Source organism: Henckelia pumila, chromosome 2, assembly GCF_033568475.1.
Source record: "Henckelia pumila isolate YLH828 chromosome 2, ASM3356847v2, whole genome shotgun sequence".
NCBI lineage: Eukaryota > Viridiplantae > Streptophyta > Magnoliopsida > Lamiales > Gesneriaceae > Henckelia > Henckelia pumila.
The window spans coordinates 31723369-31746383 of NC_133121.1; the positions used below are offsets into that span (position 1 = coordinate 31723369).

The window sequence follows — 23015 nt, forward strand, 5'->3', positions numbered from 1 at the left end:
TCTCTATGTGCTCCACAAGGTGTCATCTAGAATTGATTAGATCTTCTATAATTGTCTCAGTCGATGCCACAAGCTTGCTCATTATATCCTCTAGCGGATGTAAGATCAATTGAGAACAACTTTCCTCCTCCTGTTGAAGCTCGAATGGTTGGTCTGTAAAATTTGGGTATTGAGTATCTTTTGGGTATTGGTGGCTCCACACATTTGGTATAAGATCCCAATATCGGTGATAGTCAAATTCTGTCATATCATCCAACAAGTGTATCATACTATCATCATCTCGGCAAAATAGTGAACTACTGCTTGTGACAGCTCCATCAATTACCCATCTTCTTGTCACTGCATCCAAACCTTCAAGAAAAAACGTAAGGATAGAATAGTTAGAAAAATCATGATACCGGAAGATGGTTGCCAAATCTTTGAATCTCTCCCATGCTTCGTAGAATGGCTCTCCGTGTTGCTGAATAAAACTTGTGAATACTTGTTGATTTGACATCTCGAAGTATTACACCATAAAAATTCTTTCAAAAACAGATTAGAAAACGGTGAATAAAATAAAAACAAAAACACAAATAAATTAAACGTCTTCCCCGGCAACGGCACCAAAATTTGGTAACGCTTAGTCGTATCGCGCACAAATTAATCCAACTCAGATTAACTTAATAAACATGTAGTAGCGAGAGTAGGGATCATTTTCACGAGCTAGGAAGGTGCAATTTATTGTGTTCTTAAAAATACTAAAATAAATGAAAAGAAATTTTTTGGATTTTGAAATTATCTACTAATAATTAAAAGCAAATAAATTAATTTTATCATTAGCATGCAATATTAAAATAATAACGAAAAAATTAATTAAAACAAGTCTTGATATCGGTCGACTACTTCCTTGAAGTTATTCACTCGATCATCGATTCTCTAAAAATAATTAATTCTCATTGAATATTCATCATTGGAAATGTAATTCCTATCTAACCTTAATTTTAGTTAATTAGACACAAGCGTTCTAGAATAACCCTTATCAATAAATCAACCAAGATACAAGCGATCAAGATTTAAACCTATGGTAGCATTCAAACTAGTGAGACTGATGAATCTAGACAACACAAGCACAAGCGGTTGTATTTAATATAGTCAATTGTTGTTCCTACGAATTAACAAATTCACAAGCGGAAAATATCAATCATAGTTGCTTCACAAATTAGATGGATCAAACAATTACAGATTTGATTTTTAATTTAGCAGTAGATTGTATGATAAAATCAAAGGGAGATCGAGCCAATAATTAAACATACAAGCATATCAATCGATTCCAAACAACTCTTGATATTTAAATAAAAATCAAACAATGAAAATCAAAATCTCACGAGATAAATAAAATTCAAAGGGTTTGTCTTCCTCTACCAAGAATTAAAACTTAAAAGAAATTTAAGAAAAAATTAAATCTAAGAACAAGAAAGAAAAAACCTAGCCGCCAGATGTATTCTTCACTCTTCAGCTGTCCCAAAAACTCATTCTCCAATCTAAAAATCGAGATAATATATTATTATTAAGGCTAGAGTCCTTCCCAAGCAAATTTCTTTTTTTTTTTATAAATTTTTTATGAAATCCGCGTCGCGATCGATCGGTGAAAATTAACAGATCGAGCGAAAAATACTCTGCCTCGAAATTCTTCTTTTCTCCTCTTCTCCCGCTCGATCGGTAAAAAGTTACCGATCGAGCGAAAATTTCTCTGCCTCTCATCTGCACGCAAACCATCCTAGCGCCCTTAATTCATTATCTCCCACGCCCGATAGCGCTTCTCAAGGGCGCTCAATAGCGCTGCTCCCAAGCGCGATAGCGCTTCACCTTTTCTTTCATAAGCGCCCTTCACTAGCGCGTTAGCGCTTCACAATGCTACATGTAGAGCCCTTCGTTAGAGCAATAGCACTCCTCAAGGGCTGTTTGTTAGAGCTGTTGGTTAGAGCTGTTCGTTAACAGCTCTAACGAACCGCTCTACTTCTTCATCTTCTTTTTTTGCTTCTTTTCTTCAATTCTTTTGCACCATTTTTCTATTTTCCTATATCAAAACACAAATAATGATTAAGAACTATAAAATAAATTTAATCAACGCAAATTCTCCTAATCATAAAAATTAATAGAAATAAATATAGAAAAATATAACCACATCAACTGCTTAGAAATATTTCTTCATGTTTTTTCAAATACCAAAACTTATCCCAACAATATAATACCTATCAGGTATGTTCCAGTTGTCTGGATATATTTGTTGCCATGCATGAGCTGCATGCAAGTGGTGAGAACGATAATATGTTAGATAATTATGTGGAAAATGCTATACAAAGGAATTAGAATACATGAAAATAGAACAATAATCAATTTGTATTGGGGCCGTCCGGTTGGCTCTCTTGACACATAATTTAAGTAGATTGCATTGAGATTTTGTCAACCCATTTAAATACGGGTCTAAATGGGCCATCCGGCGGGGGTCGCGAATCAAGGCGACCGGCCATCAATAGGCTTTGAAGTGAAATGTTTAAAATTTTTTTAAAAAATTATATTATAAATTTATGGTGATATATATATATTTTTTAATAAAAATTTTGAATTTTTTGTATTTATTACTTTATAAATATGTACACGTGTAAAATCAATAAATAAGAATTTTATTGATATTTTTTTATAAATATTTATTTATAAAATAGAAATTTTAATTAATTATAAAACCATTAAAGTGTTTTTTAAAAGTTAACCGTACTGAGAAGCACATTTTTAAAAACATTTTTAAAACACGTTTTATTAAAATCATATTGAAACAATATATTCAATTTTTTCCAGTTCAAAACATTTAAAATGTTTTTAAAATATTTATTTAGACGAAACCTATATCAATTGCACACTTGGGTTAAGGCACTGGGCCCTAGCTCCGCCTAATTTTTTTTTTTGAAAAAAAAAAATTAGTATTGATTTTTGTTGTTGTTCTATGTTAAAAAAATAAAATTTGGATCTAGTCCTAAGCCCCTTCATCATTTACAAAAGAAAATTAAGTTTCTTAATTTAATAGACTAATAATCCCTTCATTTTTCAAATTTCCTCCATCATTTGAAAAAAAAACTATTAAATTAAATTAATAGACTAATAAGTCTTTCATTTTTCCTTTTTCAAATTTCAAACTGTCTTCAAATATTTATTTGCTAGTTTTCTTGCCAATTTATTCACATAATTTGGCAGAAATCCTCTTAAATTTACTTGCTTATGATTTATTTATTTTTCTTTATTAATAGAAGGTTTTAAGATTTCAACCTATTAAAAATTAACAAATATTTTAAATAAATTTTTTTTTAGTATTTTAAATTATTAAAATATATATCTGATTCATTATTTATATGTTTCAGAATACAATGTGTGTGTTTGTTTTAATACATAATGTGGTGTATGTTGGGTTGCAATAATTGTACCCCTGTTGGTAGAGCGATCGAACCTTGACGCTTGTGCTGTTGTGCGGTTTAAAAGATTTGAGTTTCTCAATTACCACTAGCTATATTTTTTGGTAAAGCGACAAGCGCTCGATCTTATAATGTATTTATAAATTTTCGAGTTTGGATTTTTAGCCTAAAATCTACTATTGCTAATTAATTTTGAGAAAATAATTTGTTGGTTGCGATATTTGAGACTACCGATATATAATTATTACCGGGCTGATTGTATAGACATTTTTTGAGTTAAAAATAAACGGAAGTTGAGTAATTGTGAAATTTAGAAAAATAATTATCGATTGAAAAATTTTGGAATTATAAGAATTTACAGTTGGATAAATTAAGGAATTAAGAAAAAAAAAACCATAACTCAAATTTTAAACCAAAAGCATATATCGATTTTTTTTTTTATTTTTTTTGGAAAAAAAAAATTATTATATGAATTATAGGTTAACGTTGGAGGAACCAGACAAATAATTTTTTATTTTGAATCCGCCCATGGCCATGGTTGCACTTAAATTACGTGCGCATGCAAAAGAGAGAGATTTATTTTTTAATTTATAAACACAGAGTTGAGAATGATAATTTATTTTACATGCACAGAATGAACTATTTCACCTTTTCACACGAAGATAAATAACTGGAAAAAAATACTTTTTTAGTTTTGTATGTTTGTTACTTTGCGATTTTGCTCTTCTATATTTTCAGATTTCAGTTTTAGTTCGATATCTTTATTTTTTTTTTTTACAATTTTAGTCTTTTTTTGATGTGGCGCTAATGTTGAACTAATGCAGTGCTGATGTGAAGCTGACGTGTATAGAGTCAAGTAAGCATTTTCAAATAAAAAAAAAATGAAATTGTCAAAAATCAAAATACGCATGATTAAAACTGAAATAGGAAAACATAGAAGACCGAAATCGTAAAATGACAAACATAAATGACCGAAATTATAGTTTTCCCTAAATAACATGTCCCAAGAAAATTGAGCATGACCAAATTGTATTTTCGGTTAGTTTTTTTTAAAGCTCAAATAATGGAGATTTTATTAATGATGAACAGGATTATCGTGTAATCGATCCCAATGAGAAATAATGCAATTCGGAGGCTCGTTCCAAACCGTTGTGCGTAGGTTCGTATTTTTGGTTAGTTCAAGTTCGAAGATAAATACAATTTTTATTTCATTTTTTTCTTTTTGTCAAAAATTAATTGTTATTATAGTTGATCTACACCTGATTTTAAATGGATTCAATTTATCTGATTTTAAATGGATTCAATTTAACTACAGGCGTTGGAAACATTCGGAGACAGCACTGTGCATGCTGTGTTGACTAAAGAGTTTTGTATTCATAACTCCGATTTGTGGCACACAGGATTTACATCCTTATTTTCAGTGTTCTAATTATATGCATCTAAGATGCAATTTATTTTCTTAACTTGTTGAAAAAACTAGTTTTTCATATAATTGTTAGTACTCTTTTTTGTAAATTGATTACGTTTTTTTAATAATTATTTTTCCCGACGCGTTGCACAAGTATTTGTACTTATGCGTAATTATCGTTATGTTATTTACTTTAAGTGTTTTAATCGTGTTTTCAATATTCATATTCATGTTATCTACTTTAAGTGTTTTAACCGTGTTTTCAATATTCATATTCATGTTATCGTAAGGTCATATATAACATCTAGACAACGTTAGTTGAATTATATTCCAATCGTACCAAAAATGGATTCAATTTATATGATTTATTAAAATCAATTATTTTAACTAAAAAACAAGCAATTATTATTTAATAATCATAGAATAGAATAATCAGCCTGTTTTGAGATTAGGAGTGCAAACGAACCGACTCGGTTCGTGAGCTTTACGAGCCCGCTCGATACATATTTGATTCGTATTCGAACTTATCGAACTCGAGCCGAATTTGAACATGTTCGAAATTTTTTTCGAGTCGAGCTCGAGCTTATTCTGTTCAATAGTTCGTGAATAGTTCGCGAGCTTTAATATTTAATTAATAATATAATTATATAATAAATATATATATTTCGAATCTTTTTGAACATTTCGAGCTTTTTAAACCATAATATCCGAGCAATAGTTAACGAATAGGTTCGAATGTTTCGAACCGAACTCGAATTCGAACTTCATTTCGAGCCAAAACCATAATATTTGAAATTATCGAATTTCGAATCGAGCTCGAAATCGTATACGGCTCGATTCGGTTCGTTTGCATACCTAGTTGAGATGAAGCCACGTTACTTGGTGGAATTTGGAAAGGCCACGCAGTTGCTTCTCCAGCATTCCGGTTAGTTCCCCTAATAAACAAAAAAGTCAATAAATCGAAGACACAGCTTGGCATTCAAAGTTTCATTACCAATTGAAATCATCAAGAGTCTCAAAATGAATGGTAGATTGGCTGCATTAATGGTGAGCAGAAATCAAGGAGGAGTACTACTACTTCCCGAGTACTTTCGCCGGGAGCTGCGGCGGAGCATGGTCGGCAAACCACCAACCAGGGCGGCGGTGCATGGCTTAAAGCTACCAGTCTCCGAGACTATACCCGTATGCTGCTTCTTCGTATTTGAAAATTAAACAGTGATTTCTCCACTTTTGTTTGTTTGATTGATTTTTCTTTTGTTTTTCCCTGAAAAAACAAATTTAAAACAAAAAAACAGAAAGAGGAATTGACGAGTGATTTGAACAAGCGGATAGCGGAGAAGGAAAGGAAACGACAAGAAATTGAAGACGCTGTGGATTGCCATCTCAAGAATTGGCCAGTAATGCACATTGAAAAAATCATCAGTACCAGTACTTCACAGTAATTATAATTCTTAATTAATAGTGAAGTAATTATAATTATTAATTAATCTGTTATGAGAGAGGGCCAAAATTATCAATCTTTGTACTTGTTACGAAAATTTTTATCAAGTTTATAATTCATGTAGATATATGAATATTATATATGGGTGTAAATTTGTATAAAACCATTTGGTTACAATACAACTTCATTACCCATATCCCAAGTGCATATATAGTTAGTAGAGTCATGCAAAGATGTCTCTGCATTGAGTGATTAATGGAATGAATGGTCATTTGTTTGTGAAGTTTTTGTCAAGTTTGTGGTTTCACGTGGGGTGGTACCGTTACCGTACCTATTCGAAAGTCACATTTTGTGCAGTCGTGCGTAATTTTTTTTTATATGGATATCATATCCATTTTTGGTACATAGATCAATATATCATTGGTACATATCAATATATTATTGGCGTACCGAAATTTTATGTTATACTAGATTTCGATACGATATTGATATATATTATTTTATATAGGAAAAATATATATTTAAATTTTTATATATTATTTCAATATCAAAATTTTCAAAATCCATATCGTCATCAATTTGATGTCGTGAGCGTTAAATACTGAAAATTGGATACATTCGATATTGTTTTGTTACACTATTCTAGATACATCTAAAATTTAGTATTTTTTTTCTCACCACTCGTTTCGCGTGAGTTATCGATCCATATTTGTGAGCTGTGAGCAAAATATCCGTGGAATTGAAATAACGGATCGAATCAAATTAATAAGAAAACCTGGTTCAATTACTTTGGATTTAATTTTTCAAAATATACTTATAACGCGTGCACGCAACTCCAATAAATTTAGAATGTGCCGACGTAGTTTGAATAATTATCTATACTTGGTAACTTTTGATTTTTTTTAAATTAACGATTTTTTCATATTATCTGGTTTTAATTAAGAGTTATCTAAAAATTTAATAATATGGTATAAATAGATAAATTTTTTTTTTTTTTTATAAATTTAAAGGATTTTTGAATTTTAATAAGTATGTTAAATTTAGATAAGTATGAATTTATTAAAATACGTTTTTATAATATTTTAATTAAATAATAATTTAATATTTTTGTAATTGATAAGAGAATCTTTGGTATATAAGTGTTACACCAAAGATATCTAAAGAGGCTAGGACTTTATTCAAATTAATTTCAAAGTGGTTAGTCTAAAGTGGTTAGGACTTTGGACTTCATTCAAATTGGTTAGGTAGTGATTGATAGATCTTTGAGGAAATATTTTTAAGTTTTTATTTTTAATTAAGAAGTATTTGTTAGAAGCTCATCAAATTTAAATCTAAAATTCTAGTGTAAGCTTATAGACTAGTATAGTACTATAGTATAGATTCAGTTTCGGGTTTTGGTATTATTTAAGAAAATGTTTAATATTATGAAATTTTTTAATGAAGCTTATTAGGACATGAAAATGAAAAAATATTTAATAAAATTTCATTGGACAAATAGAAGGTGACTTAAAAATAATTTGTTTTTAATAAATAAAATATAAAGTACTTAATTCAATTTTTGTATTATATTTTTTAATTGAAATTTGATTTTGGAAAAAAATTATGAAATTTGGGATGATTCGGTCGCCTATAGAAATAAACGTTTTTCTTTTTCAATTCGATTTGTCAAGTGTTACTGTGTTAGTAGTCAAGTTTGGTCTGTTCAGTTTTTCGAAGAAACCTGTTAGTTTGATTTGTGTACGAACTATGACAGTTGTAATTGGTTTTAATCACCCCTGACTTATGCATGAATTTTGTGTAGTATGATCTCGATTTAGTTTTTATCTATAGATTATATATTTATGCTCAGTAGTCGGTAGTCCCATTTTTTATTTTTATAAATAATTATTTTAAATGGGTCATAATATATTTATTGAACGAAAATTTATATATTAAAATTAATTAATCAAGTAAGCTCAAAACAAACCCATGAGTTAAAAGTTTAACACATCTCATGACAATACGAGGTGAGGTAATGTGCACCGAGAAATTTGTTAACAAGAGGTACTACTAAACATAAATTATAATATTCAATATTGGTGCTATGAAAAATTCTAATAATGGAACATTTCCACCATTTGCAAATTGCGATATTTCTTAATTGGATATCATCCAGGCAGGTCGATTCTAACAATTTTTGGGCTTGAGTTTAACTTTTAAAAGAGACACCTAAATCATAATGTGTATTGATCATATTCTTTTAGACTAATAACAAATTTTCCGATTTAAGAAATGTGCAATAGTCAAAATATTTCTATTTTAATTGAGTAATAAGATCAAACATGTACAAAATGATTACTATAAAACAACTCGTCTAACAGTTTAGAGCTAACAATATTGATCAAATTGTTTAGGAATTTTTTTTTCTCAATTAATAGCATAACCAATTCATTCAATCTTTTCATATAACATGATTTATTGAGAAAATATTTTGAAAAACTTTAAATTTGAGAAATTTTGCTTTGCACTTACAACTGTAAAAATTATAGTCAACAAGATTTTATAAGCAATATGAGTATTTGAGAAATATCCATCAATTTTTTTCAAGTAATTCGCTACATCCATTGTCGATTTTGTTTCTCTTGGTAATGAGAACTTCAAGAATGTCAACTCCGAAAATAAATCGTGCTCATTAATATCAGAACAATCCTTTTGAGTCATAAAATATGTTTTTATATTGGTCCAATTACACTAATATATAATAAATTTAGGGAATAAAAATATTTTTTGTTTATATTGGGCACGAGAAAAATAATTTATATTTGAAAAAATTATCAAGAGACATAGAAATAATAAAATTCATAAATAAATTTATCAAAAAGCCCAAAAAAAATAAAAAAAGTTTATATTAGGCAGTAGACAAAAAAAAAATAATTTCCTAAGATATAAATGAAAAAAGTTCAAAATAATTAATTTATATTGGATCAATTTACACATATATATAATAAATTTTTTTCAAAATTATGGACCCTAAAAAAAAATTGGACCGAATCAAACGATTATTCGACCTCCAAATTGAAACGGCCCTGCATCCAGGCATGTGCCACATAAAAAGAATCTTAAAAGATGGATAAACCACAAAGAATAAAGAATAAAGACTAAAGAATAAAGACAGACAGACAGACAGACCGCTCAAAGTATACGGACAATTGGATTAATTGAAACTTGCCAACGTCGTGCATGTGCATTTGAACAACAGAAGAGTTTGTCTCGTAAATTAATTGATTAATGCTGAAAGGAAATTAAACGTGTTTTTCACTTTCATTTTAGTCGGTGAGTTTCGTGTCCTGAAAATTTAGTCATTCATTTATTATTATTTTTTTTAAAAAAATAGAAAACATGTGTCACATTAAGACAATATTTGAAAAAACTTCTAAGAAGTACTTCAGTTTTTTTTTAACAAAATTTGAAATTTTGTAAAATTTTGTTAAGAAAAAACTGGAAAATGTAGTAGCTCAATTCCATTTTACAAGATTAAATAATTTAAAAGATTAAAACATGATTAAGAAAATTTCTATTGGATTAATAGAGTTGAAAAATTGATCCCGAATATTCGAAAATAGCCCGAAGATCCCTGAGTTTAAGGACAGATCGGAAGCACCAAACCATAGTTCGGAGGGTCCGAACTGCATTGAGTTCGGAAGCTATGCTGCGTTCGGAAGCAGGTGAGATCGGAAGCTCCGATCGTCTTCAGCCAAGTGTCAAAATAGTGATGTCAGCAAGATGTCGTCATCGATGGAGATCGGAAGCTCCGATCTGCTGGCAGGTACACATGTCAAGGAAGCATGATACGTGGTGCTTGGTGCCGATCGGAAGCTCCGATCTCAGGAATCGGAGGTTCCGATTGTGGCTTATAAAAAGGGCATTCGGGAGACCATTTTGACTTGCCAATTCACAAGTATTCCTCTCTTTTCTGAGTTGTTTGGGGCGTTTCCTGCCATCTTTGGCAAGAGGCATGGCCTTGGCGAGGCGTCTAGAAGTAGTAACGGAGTTGTGCCCAAATTTTGGGGCATTCGACAACAAAGGGCTGAAGACGTACGGAGTATACTCGAGATCCTATAAATAGTTTGGAAGTATCTATTAGCTAAGTTAAGAGTTTTAGATATTTTTTAGTGATATAGTGATCTTGTGAATATATACTTGGACATAGATCTGGTGTAGCTTGCCTATTAGAATTAAGATACGGAAGTACTGTTCGAGATACCCTGACTGAGTATGCATGTATTATGTGTTGCATTGATTATATGACATGATTTTATCTGCATATATTATGACATGTTATTATGCTTCATGCATGATTATCTTGAGCTTATATCCTTGCGATATCCAGTAGTAAAGTGTTTACCCTGTCTTGTTAATGGATGGTTGTACACGTGGACTCGTGTCAGATCACCATTATTTCACTATTGGGTATGAGAGTCACCTCCTGGTGCGACGATGCAAAGTGCTACATACCTAGGGCCCAATTCTGTTCTTGATAAGATATTCTTGACCTCGAGTCTTGATACCCGTACATTTGCATATATGCACATATAATATTGTATACTCATAATCTCGTACTGAGAGTTTTATGCTCACATTCTCGTACTGTTTTTGGACACCCTATTTGTAACGCCCCGATTTTATCTTAATCGACTTTATTTGAGATAATCGGAGATTTCAGAGTTCAAAAGCCGACTTGATTTTGATCAGGGTCCTTTTTACAAATTTTGGATTTTTCAGGGACTAAAATGCAAATACTGGAATTGTTAGATATTTAAGCTTGAGATTGACTTTTCTTCCTCGTTCCCTTCTTCCTCCTCACTCCTCCTCCATTGTTGAACGCCCAAAACCCTTTCCAAGCTTTTAGATTTCTCCCCGAGCTCGATCCGTCCGTTGGAATTTATTTCTGAAGGCAGATTAGCGATCACGGCTGAGAGAGCTTCGTTCTATCGTAAGTATTTCTCCGATCAAATACATTCTAGTTTTGGGATGTCGTTAGAATCGATTGAGTTGCTAGTATGTTGTTCTTGGCAGAGTTCTGATCGTTTATTCTCTGTCGGTTTTGAAATAGAGCGTCGTTCGGAATTGTTATGAATTTTAGAAGGGATTTTCGAAAAAAGTGAGTTTTGTGATTTGTTAGAATTGGTTGTTTTGATGGATTGTTGGTTGAATGGAGTCAATTGGATTGATATTATGCTGTCTGTGTTTCCGGTTTTATCAGATTATAGCCGTTATGCCGCCGGTTTGAATTTTGGGCTATAGTTTGGTTTGAATTGAATCAAACCATTTTCAGTCGAGTTGGATTGTCGATATTGATCTTGAGCCTTTATTACTTCTTTTACAGATTCGTTTGCAGTCCTTTGAGTTTCGAGATTTCAAGAGTTGTATCGCTTTGAAGATTGTAGCCGGTATAGTATCGATTCTTATTATCGTTTGAGGAAGTTTGATTGAATCTTGATTGAGGAATCGTTGTTGTTTCCAGGTTTTGGAGCATCGACGTTGTTGAAAGAGGTATAAGATGACTTAGACTGGAATGGAACGTGTGACTCGAATCCGAATTGATTCGAGTGTTCTGAAAAAATCACATACTTGCATGTTATTTGATTATTTGAGTTATTTGAGTTATGTTTTGCATTGCATTCATATTGAACTAAAAATACTTGATTTGAGCAACGGGCAGGACGACCCTTTTATGATAGACGTTTTGGGGATTATATTGTGAGTGGCCTGGGTGTAGCCGTTTCACCTAGTGCTAGCATACTCCTTATAGTCGCACCAAAGTCTAGAGGATGGAGATACGTAGCACCACCTCGATCGGGAGAGTCGGTGAGTTGTTTACGTGATCTCGTCCTCGGGATCCCAAAGGCAAAAGCAGCAACTCTTTTGATTATCCGACTTGATAATCCCAGATTTAAAGACATGCATTGCATTTATGCATCTGAATTGAGTTTATATATGCTTTTGGAATGGCATGGTTGTTAATTGAATATCTGGAAGTTGATGCATTTCGTTTGAGATGTTTTTATGATATGCATGTTTGTCTCTTTTACTGGGAATTATATTCTCACCGGATTATCCGGCTGTTGTCTTTGTTTGTATGTGTACTTGGCAACAGGTGGGGTAGGACCGAGTCAGCGAAGGCCTGGTTAACATGAAGAGGGAGAGCTAGTAGTGAGACTCGGTTTAGAAGTCGTGTCAATATGTTTATCTAGTTATATTAGAACATGTTTAGATCTCGAACTTCGTTGTTTATGTTGTATCGATTATGCGAGTCTTATGTTGCATGTTATAGACTGGTTCATAGTTGATCAACGCTAGCATTTCATGTAATAACTGGAGAAGTTATGTTTTTAATGCATGAATTTGAGTTTGATGTATGGAATAACTTTTATTTTGAGCTGCCAAGCTTTTTCTGCTCTGTTATGTTTCTGCTGTAGGGGGCGCCCGAGCTGCAGTTTTTAGCAGCCCGAGCGCACCCCAGTTCGAGCAATCCAGCAGTGTTGAACTTTAGGGCGCGCTCGAGCGGCAGTTTTTGCCCGCCCGAGCGCAGCCTCCTTTAAAAAAAAAATAATAAGTATATTGTGATCTTTTCGATTCTTGGTTTCTTGTATGTTTAATTCGTGTTTACTCTGAGAATAGTGGTTTAGAAACGAGGTCTCACATTAAGTGGTATCAGAGAGATAAGATTCTTGGACTAAATTTATAAGTGAGCGGGGTAGATCGAGTCCGCATGAATTGATTCTCGCATGTGATTGAGTTATTTAAATACCATGCGAGCATGCTTTATTGTTGAGAATTATTCGAGTTACATGATTTTGTGATTTGAAATATGAAGCATGAATTATTTGAGATATGAACTGTATTTCACCTGTATTCGGAATTCTGAGAGGTTGCAAGGGCACCGAATTGCAGCGATTGAGATATCTTGTGTTCTAACCTTTGATTATCAGATGGGTCCTCGACGAGTTATTAATAGGAATCCACCGCCAGTTATTCCTACAACTGAGCAAGCTAGTACTGAAACGGTTGAGATGGATGCTTCAGCGACGCCTATGGAAACCTTGCTGAAGAGGTTTCAGTCGTTCAATCCGCCATTGTTGATGGGTTCAGAAAATCCAGTTGACTGTGAGAGTTGGTTGGATGATATCGATCAGTTGTTCGATTCCATCGATTACACAGATGACCGTCGAATCAGGTTAGTCATTCATCAGCTTCGTGGGGTTGTTAAGAGTTGGTGGATCATGACGAAGAAAGCAATGGAGAATAGAGGTACGGAAGTTACTTGGACTCTTTTCAAATCTGAATTTTATAAGCGGTTTTTCCCTATCTCGTACCGTTAAGGATAAGAGAGCTGAGTTTGCCAATCTGAGGCAAGGGAATCTGAACATTGAAGAGTACGTAGCCAAGTTTGATAGTCTGTTGCATTTTGCACCGCTAATTGCCGATGATGAGGAAACTAAAGCCGACCATTACATTAATGGCTTGAACCCTGATATCTTCACGTTGGTAAACACTGCTAGGCCAGATAATTTTGCGGATGCCATGAATCACGCAAAAGGAGCTGAAAGCAGGTTTGTGGAGACAGAGAGGAAATCAGTTTGTGCCTCAGCAGCAGCAAGGAAAGTTTCAGGCACAATCTTCTCAATACCAAAACCAAACGTTCCATTACCAGAATCAATCCTTTCAGTTTCAAAACCAACCACCGAGTTCTGAGGGTGGTAGCAGTGGAGGTAACAGGAAGGATTACTATGTCCCGAAGAGGAAGCAGTTTAAGAAGCACGGAACCCGTTCTTTGAGCTCTAGTGGTTCGAGGCAGTATGGATCGGGACAGAGTTCGGGACAGTCAGGCATGTCTTGTGCCAACTGCGGAGGTCGTCACTCCAGTGATCAGTGTAGAGGTATTTTTGGAAGCTGTCATATTTGTAACCAGGCGGGGCATTTTGCGAGAACGTGTCCTCAGCGTGTTCCTCAGCAAGCTCAGAGTGGAATTTTCCCGAGACAGACAGCTCAGCCTCAGCAGCAAGCACCTACTGTCCACTCTTTCCAACCTCAGCAACAGAATGTGCAGGAAGGTAATCAGTATGCAAGCCAGCCTCCCAGACAGCAGGCACGAGTTTTTGCTCTGTCTGAGGATCCGCAGACTCAGGCTGCACCCGATAATGACAGATCAGGTAACGTTCGATATTGAGTTTCCTATTCTTATTGGACTGTTAGATACTGGCAAATCTCTTGCCTTCTTATTGAAGAATTTGTATATGTTTAACGTGCCTCTTTTAAATTGTTGAATCGTTCGAATTGATGAATGCTCCAGTAGTGTTGTTAACTTCTGTTAACCGGATCTTTCAGAAGAATTAGTTGAGACTAGGAATTTTATCGTTGATTTCTTATCTTTTTGAATGAGAATTGTGCTAATCTTTCAGAGTTTTTGAGAATCGTATAACAGATATTAGTACCAAGCAGTTGTTGTTATTCTTCAATGTTCGAATTCTTTTGGATTGGAGGGTTTTCTTCGATTGTTTGAGTTAATGATGGAATTTGTGCCGATCAACGCTCTCTTCTTATCGAGATTTTGGGATGTATTCTTATTCAGAGGAATCGCGCTATAGTCTGGAAATCGGGACAGCTGAAGATGCTCAAGACTCAATGTCTGAATCTAGACTTCGAGCTCGCAGCGATCTTATTGATTTGGGGATCTGTTATCTATTTTTTCTTATGAAGAGATTTCCGTGATCTTTTCTTTGATTAGGGAGTTGGAGTAATTGTTTTCACAGTTGGAGCTGATTTGGAGGCAGAAAAGAGGGTTAGATTGTTTGAGATTTCTGACTGCGAATTTTTATCTGAGGAATTGTATGCAGCAACCGATGTTTAGAGCTGTTCTTATTTTATCTACTATCTGATTTGATTGACCGATTGTTGGAATCTGCTACCGTATTCCATACAGAATGACTTTCATTCAAGATTAGAGGATTGAGATCTTGTCAGAGGTCGTCAGATGTCATGTTTTGCCGAAGTCTGTCAGTTTAGACAGAGATCCTTGATGCACTCATGCTTTCGGCAAGGACTTCGATGAAATTTTGTTGTCTGATTTTAAATTTTTCAGTTCGATATCCTCAGAACGACGGACAACCAGATTAGACGAGTTGAACTTTTGACGTTATGCCATGAGTTGTAGTGCTCGACTTAGCACTAGTTGGCAGAACTCCGGATTCTTGTGGAGACTTCGTACAACGACAGCTTTTTGGTGAATTCTTGAATGCACTTTTCAAGAGTTGTACGAGAAGAGAAGAAGATCCCCGTTGTTTGGAAGTGATTTTCTGTGCCACCTGTTTTGGAACCAGAGATGAAACGAATTGTGACTAAGCAGAGGAAGATTATTCTGATGAGAATGAGTCGACTTTGGATTGACGTACTTGAAGGAGTAAGTTGAGAGACACAGTTCGTGTTGGAATCGTGTTGATTTCGAGGACGAAATCTTTTCTTAGAGGGGAAGAATTGTAACGCCCCGATTTTATCTTAATCAAATTTAATTGAGATAATCGGAGATTCCAGAGTTCAAGAGCCGACTTGATTTTGATCAGGGTCCTTTTTGCAAATTTCGGATTTTTCAGGGACTAAAATGCAAATACTGGAATTGTTAGATATTTAAGCTTGAGATTGACTTTTCTTCCTCATTCCCTTCTTCCTCCTCATGCCTCCCCCATTGTTGAACGCCCAAAACCCTTTCCAAGCTTTTAAATTTCTCCCCGAGCTCGATCCGTCCGTTGGAATTTATTTCTGAAGGCAGATTAGCGATCACGGCTGAGAGAGCTTCGTTCTATCGTAAGTATTTCTCCGATCAAATACATTCTAGTTTTGGGATGTCGTTAGAATCGATTGAGTTGCTAGTATGTTGTTCTTGGCAGAGTTCTGATCGTTTATTCTCTGTCGGTTTTGAAATAGAGTATCGTTCGGAATTGTTATAAATTTTAGAAGGGATTTTCGAAAAAAGTGAGTTTTGTGATTTGTTAGAATTGGTTGTTTTGATGGATTGTTGGTTGAATGGAGTCAATTGGATTGATATTATGCTGTCTGTGTTTCCGGTTTTATCAGATTATAGCCGTTATGCCGCCGGTTTGAATTTTGGGCTATAGTTTGGTTTGAATTGAATCAAACCATTTTCAGTCGAGTTGGATTGTCGATATTGATCTCGAGCCTTTATTACTTCTTTTACAGATTCGTTTGCAGTCCTTTGAGTTTCGAGATTTCAAGAGTTGTATCGCTTTGAAGATTGTAGCCGGTATAGTATCGATTCTTATTATCGTTTGAGGAAGTTTGATTGAATCTTGATTGAGGAATCGTTGTTGTTTCCAGGTTTTGGAGCATCGACGTTGTTGAAAGAGGTATAAGATGACTTAGACTGGAATGGAACGTGTGACTCGAATTCTACTTGATTCAAGTGTTCCGGAAAAATCACGTACTTGCATGTTATTTGATTATTTGAGTTATTTGAGTTATGTTTTGCATTGCATTCATATTGAACTAAGAATCCTTGATTTGAGCAACGGGCAGGATGACCCTTTTATGATAAATGTTTTGGGGATTATATTGTGAGTGGCCTGGGTGTAGCCGTTTCACCTAGTGCTAGCATACTCTAGTGGATGGAGATACGTAGCACCACCTCGATCGGGAGAGTCGGTGAGTTGTTTACATGATCTCGTCCTCGGGATCCCAAAGGCAAAAGCAACAACTCTTTTGATTATCCGACTTGATAATCCCAGATTTAAAGACATGCATTGCATTTATGCATCTGAATTGAGTTTATATATGCTTTTGGAATGGCATGGTTGTTAATTGAATATCTGGAAGTTGATGCATTTCGTTTGAGATGTTTTTATGATATACATGTTTGTCTCTTTTACTAGGAATTATATTCTCACCGGATTATCCGGCTGTTGTCTTTGTTTGTATGTGTACTTGGCAACAGGTGGGGCAGGACCGAGTCAGCGAAGGCCTGGTTAACATGAAGAGGGAGAGCTAGTAGTGAGACTCGGTTTAGAAGTCGTGTCAATATGTTTATCTAGTTATATTAGAACATGTTTAGATCTCGAACTTCGTTGTTTATGTTGTATCGATTATGCGAGTCTTATGTTGCATGTTATAGACTGGTTCGTAGTTGATCAACGCTAGCATTTCATGTAATAACTGGAGAAGTTATGTTTTTAATGCATGAATTTGAGTTTGATGTATGGAATAACTTTTAGTTTGAGCTGCCAAGCTTTTTCTGCTCTGTTCTGTTTCTGCTGCAGGGGGGCACCCGAGGTGCAGTTTTTAGCAGCCCGAGCGCACCCCAGTTCGAGCAATCCAGCAGCGCTGAACTTTAGGGCGCTCGAGCGGCAGTTTTTGCCCGCCCGAGCGCAGCCTCCTTTAAAAAAAAAAATAATATTGTGATCTCTTAGATTCTTGGTTTCTTGTATGTTTAATTCGTGTTTACTCCGAGAATAGTGGTTTAGAAACGAGGTCTCACACTATTCCACGGGACATGTCTTAGACTTGATGGAGCAGGAGGCTCTGGGAGACCGTAGTTGCAGGATGGCAGTAGTGGTGGAGATAGGTTCGAGTGGGATTTTTAAGTATTCTATTTGTATTGTGGATACAAACTTTCGATATGGTTGTATAACTATTTTAGATCTATTTCTCTTGGGATGATTATATTTTTAGTTTCCGCTGATTTACTTTGATTATATTCTATTAAGTTAATTGCATACTTAAACTCTTTATTAGTAGGTGATAATGGTGCAGGTCACTACAAAAATGCTGACTAGAAGCTTTCCCAAACACTATCTAAATCATCTATAAAAGTCGTGGTTTACCGAAGAACTTAAAACAAAGGTCACAATATATATTATGACGTGTGAACTCGTAGTTGAGATTTTGATTCTCGCATCCAAGAACGCAACAAAATTTAAATTTTTTAATAAAATCATAAAATATGTATTGGATGTTGTGTGGATCTAATGATCGTTCATAGGGTGTTTAAACTCATATATTTACCTTCAGCGACAAACTCTTGTCATCAACTATTCTGGATTTAAAGCGGATATAGCTCTTCTTGTAAATCCTTATGAATGATCTACTGGATACGCCAAAATTTAAATCAATCTAGTGCACAATTGATTATTTTGTTCCTCCTCTTGATCATACTATAAAACCAAAAGGATATTTTTCGTTTGAGATTGAAAAATAACTCGGCACAAAATTTCAATCCTAGGAATTTTCGTGGACAAATTTTTGGCTTAGAAGTGGAGTGAGTTTCGAATCATGTCTTCACATATTTATAATGTGTTTAAGACTTAGTGCTCAACTATGTTTCAAGATTTGATGTCTTGAAGATTATCCTAGTCCAACTAAGAGTCTTTAAATATTCAATGAGCTTCCTACAATTTATTTCAGTCCAACTAAAATTAATCATGTTCTAATTTTAACTCATAAATAAAATATCATAATCCCGTTCGACGATTCATGATCATCGATGTGACAAGTTTAACCTACTCTTTATTATGACACCAAGTTCAAAATTTCAAAATCACTGATTCAAAATTAGGCAACTTTCTAATATGACCATATCCACTAGTAAAACTTCCAAAAATGGAACTCATAAACTCCTTTATAGTTTATTACATTTGATCTTACCAAATTATTTTTGTCAAATTCAACTCCTTAAATTGAATTTCTCAATAGAAACAAGAAAATCAATACTTGTGTGACCTTCAATGGTTCAGGAATATAGCTAGCCGTTGGTTCACAACTTTAATTTGTATGATATCTAGGCGAGCTGGTGGTCGCAAGATGAAGCAGGATGCAATTGATACAGCGACCAGCTTGAAAAGGACCAACTCTAGTATTTTGGTCATATCTATTAGATCGGATATCCAAATGGAACGATTCAATATGCCTTACAAATATAAGAGAATGATTACAAATCATACTCATAAGCCGAAGTCTGAATCGAAGCGTAGGAAGCTGATAAATCGCGAGAAATTTCTAGTTTTGCACAAGATGTAGAAAGAGTTCAAGTTTGTATGCATTATTGTATTTCTAGCATATCTCTCTCTTAAGAAATCAAAATTGAATGATTCTTGATTTTTTGGAAATCTAAGAAAAAGAGTTACAATATTTGTGTTCATCACTTTGCTCAAAAAACCAGTGAACCAAGAGCTATAATCAAGTGAAATGATCAACTCAATTTGGACCAACCTAGGACAACTCGATTGGATCAGCTTGATTTATACCAACTCGAATTATACTAGACCAGCTCAGTCGAATCAGATCGATGAACAATAAAATCAACTTAATTTTAGAAAGTACCCAAAAATGCAAACATGACTATTGAAGTGTCAGAAATTGTGCAATACATTTCCAAATAGTCATATTCCTGTATCTAACGTTCATTTCATTTTTGGAGGTCATAAATAAAACACATTGATTATCATTTAAAATATTTTTGAGGGGATTAAAATCATGAGTCGATTATAGAAGAAAAACAAGTTAGAATGAGAGAAATTCCAAGAAATTGAAGTGTGAGGAATAAGAAGAGAGATGAACTTTCAAAGTTAAATCCTACACACCAAATCAAGTTTGTAGAACACTCTTTCATGTTAAAGTCTTGAAGAATACATTATTTTAAGAGAGATCACTCACACAAAGAGAGATGTGTTTCATAGAATAGTTGAGTGAAAGTCTTTGCATAAAGACATCAAAGAATATGTAATTGGTTGTTTCCTTGTTGTTCAGAACATTGAGAGTGTGCTAGGAGTTCTAATCAAGATAGTGACATCGGTTGGATTGGGATTGTAAGACATATTTGTATAATCAAAAGTCTTCTATTAGAATCTTTTCGAAAACTAAAGAAGGAAATATGTAGAAAGATTTAGCCTTTGAACTTCCATAAACAAATTTGTGTCTCTTATTTTTTATGGTATTTACTTATTTCTAGTGTTTTGGTAGACATTTTTGAAGCATTTTATGTCTTTGAAAAAATGTCAAAATGTTGCATACAAAGTATTTGATAAAATTATTCAACAAAATATTTTTATTATTTCAACTTGCATTCTTTTCAAATGATTTTCAAAATGTTTAATAGGTTTTTAGAGGGTTATGTTGAGTTTTTTTTTGCTCGGTTTGAAAACTGAATTCGATATAATTTCTAGACGCTCGGTTCATTTTAAAACATTACAATAACAGACTATTGTAGATCAAAATATTTTAAGAGTGTTTATCCATCCCTCATCTCGAAACACATTTTCGATCCTAACAAGAGTTTAACTTACTGTTATATGTCCAACTTCTTTTATAGACTCCTTTTATTAGTTGGTTATGAGAATTATAGCTTGATACATATTAATTAGTTTTCGTGATATCTCTATCTAAATTATTGATTTCTCCCGTTTTGTTACTTTTTTTTAATGTATGTCGTGTGGATGGATAAATATTTTTTAAAATTTTTTCAATCTATATTGTTTTATATGTGTTGTGCTTATTATCATTATCTAATAACACAAGTTTTAGATATTGAATTTTTAATTATATATATGTTTTTAATTCATATTATATTTAATTGATGTCAACGTTCAACGCATGTACTTTATTCTAGTATTTAAAGTATTTTTATATAAATTATGTTTAATATTAAAGAACAAAAATCTCAAAATATTATATTTTTGTCTCAAATTGTTTGACATTACAAAATCAAAATATTAATTTAATTAATGATAAAGAAGTTGTCACTTATTTAATTAACCAAATACGTACATTGCACTAAGGACATATCTAAAACTATATCATGACGTCAAATGGTTATTTTAATGTGTTAAGCTATTATTTTAGGAGCCCAACTACTAATCAAACCAATCCACTTCCTAAACATGATTAAGAAAGTATCAAATGGATTAAGGGAGTGGAAAATCAAATTCAGAACGTTCGAAAATGGTCCGGAAGGCTTTGAGTTGTTGGGTGGATCGGATGATACGAACTCTAAGATCGGAGGGTCCAATCAGTTCGGAAGCTAAACTTAGAGTTCGGAAGCTCCGAAGCGTTCAGACAATCCAACGTCAGGATCGGACGATCCGATCGTGTTCAGATAAGAGGTATGAACTTTGATTTGACTAGACCAGGAGATCAGACGATCCAAAGCTAGGATCGAACGATCCGAACTCTGTTGGCAGCCAGTTTTCGGATAAGAAGACATGTATTCGGAGGGGGTTGATTGGAGGAGATCGGACAATCCGATCTCAGGGATCGGACGATCCGATCTATGCCTATAAAAATAGGAGGTCCGAGTGCCTCATTCTTGCTCATTCCAATTCCTTTCCTCTACATTCTATTTAGATTTTAGGGGCTTTTAGACATCTTCTCGAGGGCCAAGAGGCAATGGAGCACTGCCGAGGTTGTAGCGGAGTTGTGCCCAAGTTTTGGGGCTATCGCCATCAGTGGCTGACGACGGACACAATTATAATACTAGACTCATATTAGATTATGTGAGTATCTGTTAGTCTAGTTAAGACTTTTAGTGAGCTATAAGTGATATAGTGATTATATGCCTATAGGCTTGAACTTGAGTACCCGGAGTGGCTAGGTTTCTTGAGTTGCATGGTTTGAGGTATAGACGTACTGTCCGAGATACCCTAGTTGAGTGTGCTTATTCTATGATTGCATGATTTATGTGGCATTGATTATACGTGCATTTATTATGTCACAAATATTATGCTGCATGCATTGGCACGTTGAGCCTGTATTTTTCATTGAGATAACTAGTATAGGGGTCGCTCAGCCCCATGATTCTTTGTGGATGCATACCATAGTTTTGGTTCCTGTTATATTCACAGGATTTATGGTATGGGAGTGCCTTTTGATGCGACGGCTCAGTGTACTACATACCATGGCTCATTTGTCTGAGTAGTGTTCTATCAATGATAGGTTCCCGGTACCCATTCATATGCATTTGTATTTGCATTCATAGCTTGTGTATACTAATATCTCCGTACTGATCATTATTTGCTAACGTCCGTGTGTTTTATTGGACATTCCATTCGACTGGGCAGTTGTAGGTTTCCTAGGTTCGGGGAACAGTGAGTAGTTGGCAACCAAAGAGTTGGGAACTCAGTTGGTGCCAGCGATATTTGTTAGGTTTGACCCTTTTGTATTGGATTTTTGATTGAGTTGTATTATTATTATTTGGGTTTCAGTTATTTACTGGTTGTATTCTACCGTATTAGTATTTGATTTAAGTTTCCGCAGTTTTTCTCTGATTTTTTTTATTTAAGTTTTAATTGCATGCTTAAGATTTGGTTACTTAGTGATTCTAGGACGGGTCACTAAATTTATGGTATCAGAGCATGCAATATGAGTCTTTGGGACATAGTGCTTGAATTATTAGGTTATCCTTCTAGAGTGACGATTAGAACATCAGATGTGGGGATGACGAGACACCTAGGTTTTCTCAGGTTTGTCGTCATCAAGATGATTGTCAGAGACTCAATTAATGTAGCTTCGAACAGGATGGGACCTGAGAGAAGGATTGTGTTCGAGATGCCATGAGCAGCAAAAGATTGGTTGGAACATATGGGATACTATTGTCCATTCTGCTTTGACCTGGGATGCAATTTCTAAAGATTCTCCACAAGCAGTTGGAGATATTGTTATAAAGATCTTGCCTCATATACCAGAT

At 34.1% G+C, this 23015-nt stretch overlaps 1 non-coding gene across 1 annotated transcript; it reads left to right on the plus strand.

Annotated features, from left to right (window-relative positions):
• Positions 1–386: 386 nt before the first annotated feature.
• On the plus strand, positions 387–491 carry LOC140885755 (small nucleolar RNA R71). Its single transcript, XR_012151172.1, has one exon. It is a non-coding gene; the product is annotated as a small nucleolar RNA R71 (small nucleolar RNA).
• Positions 492–23015: the final 22524 nt, after the last annotated feature.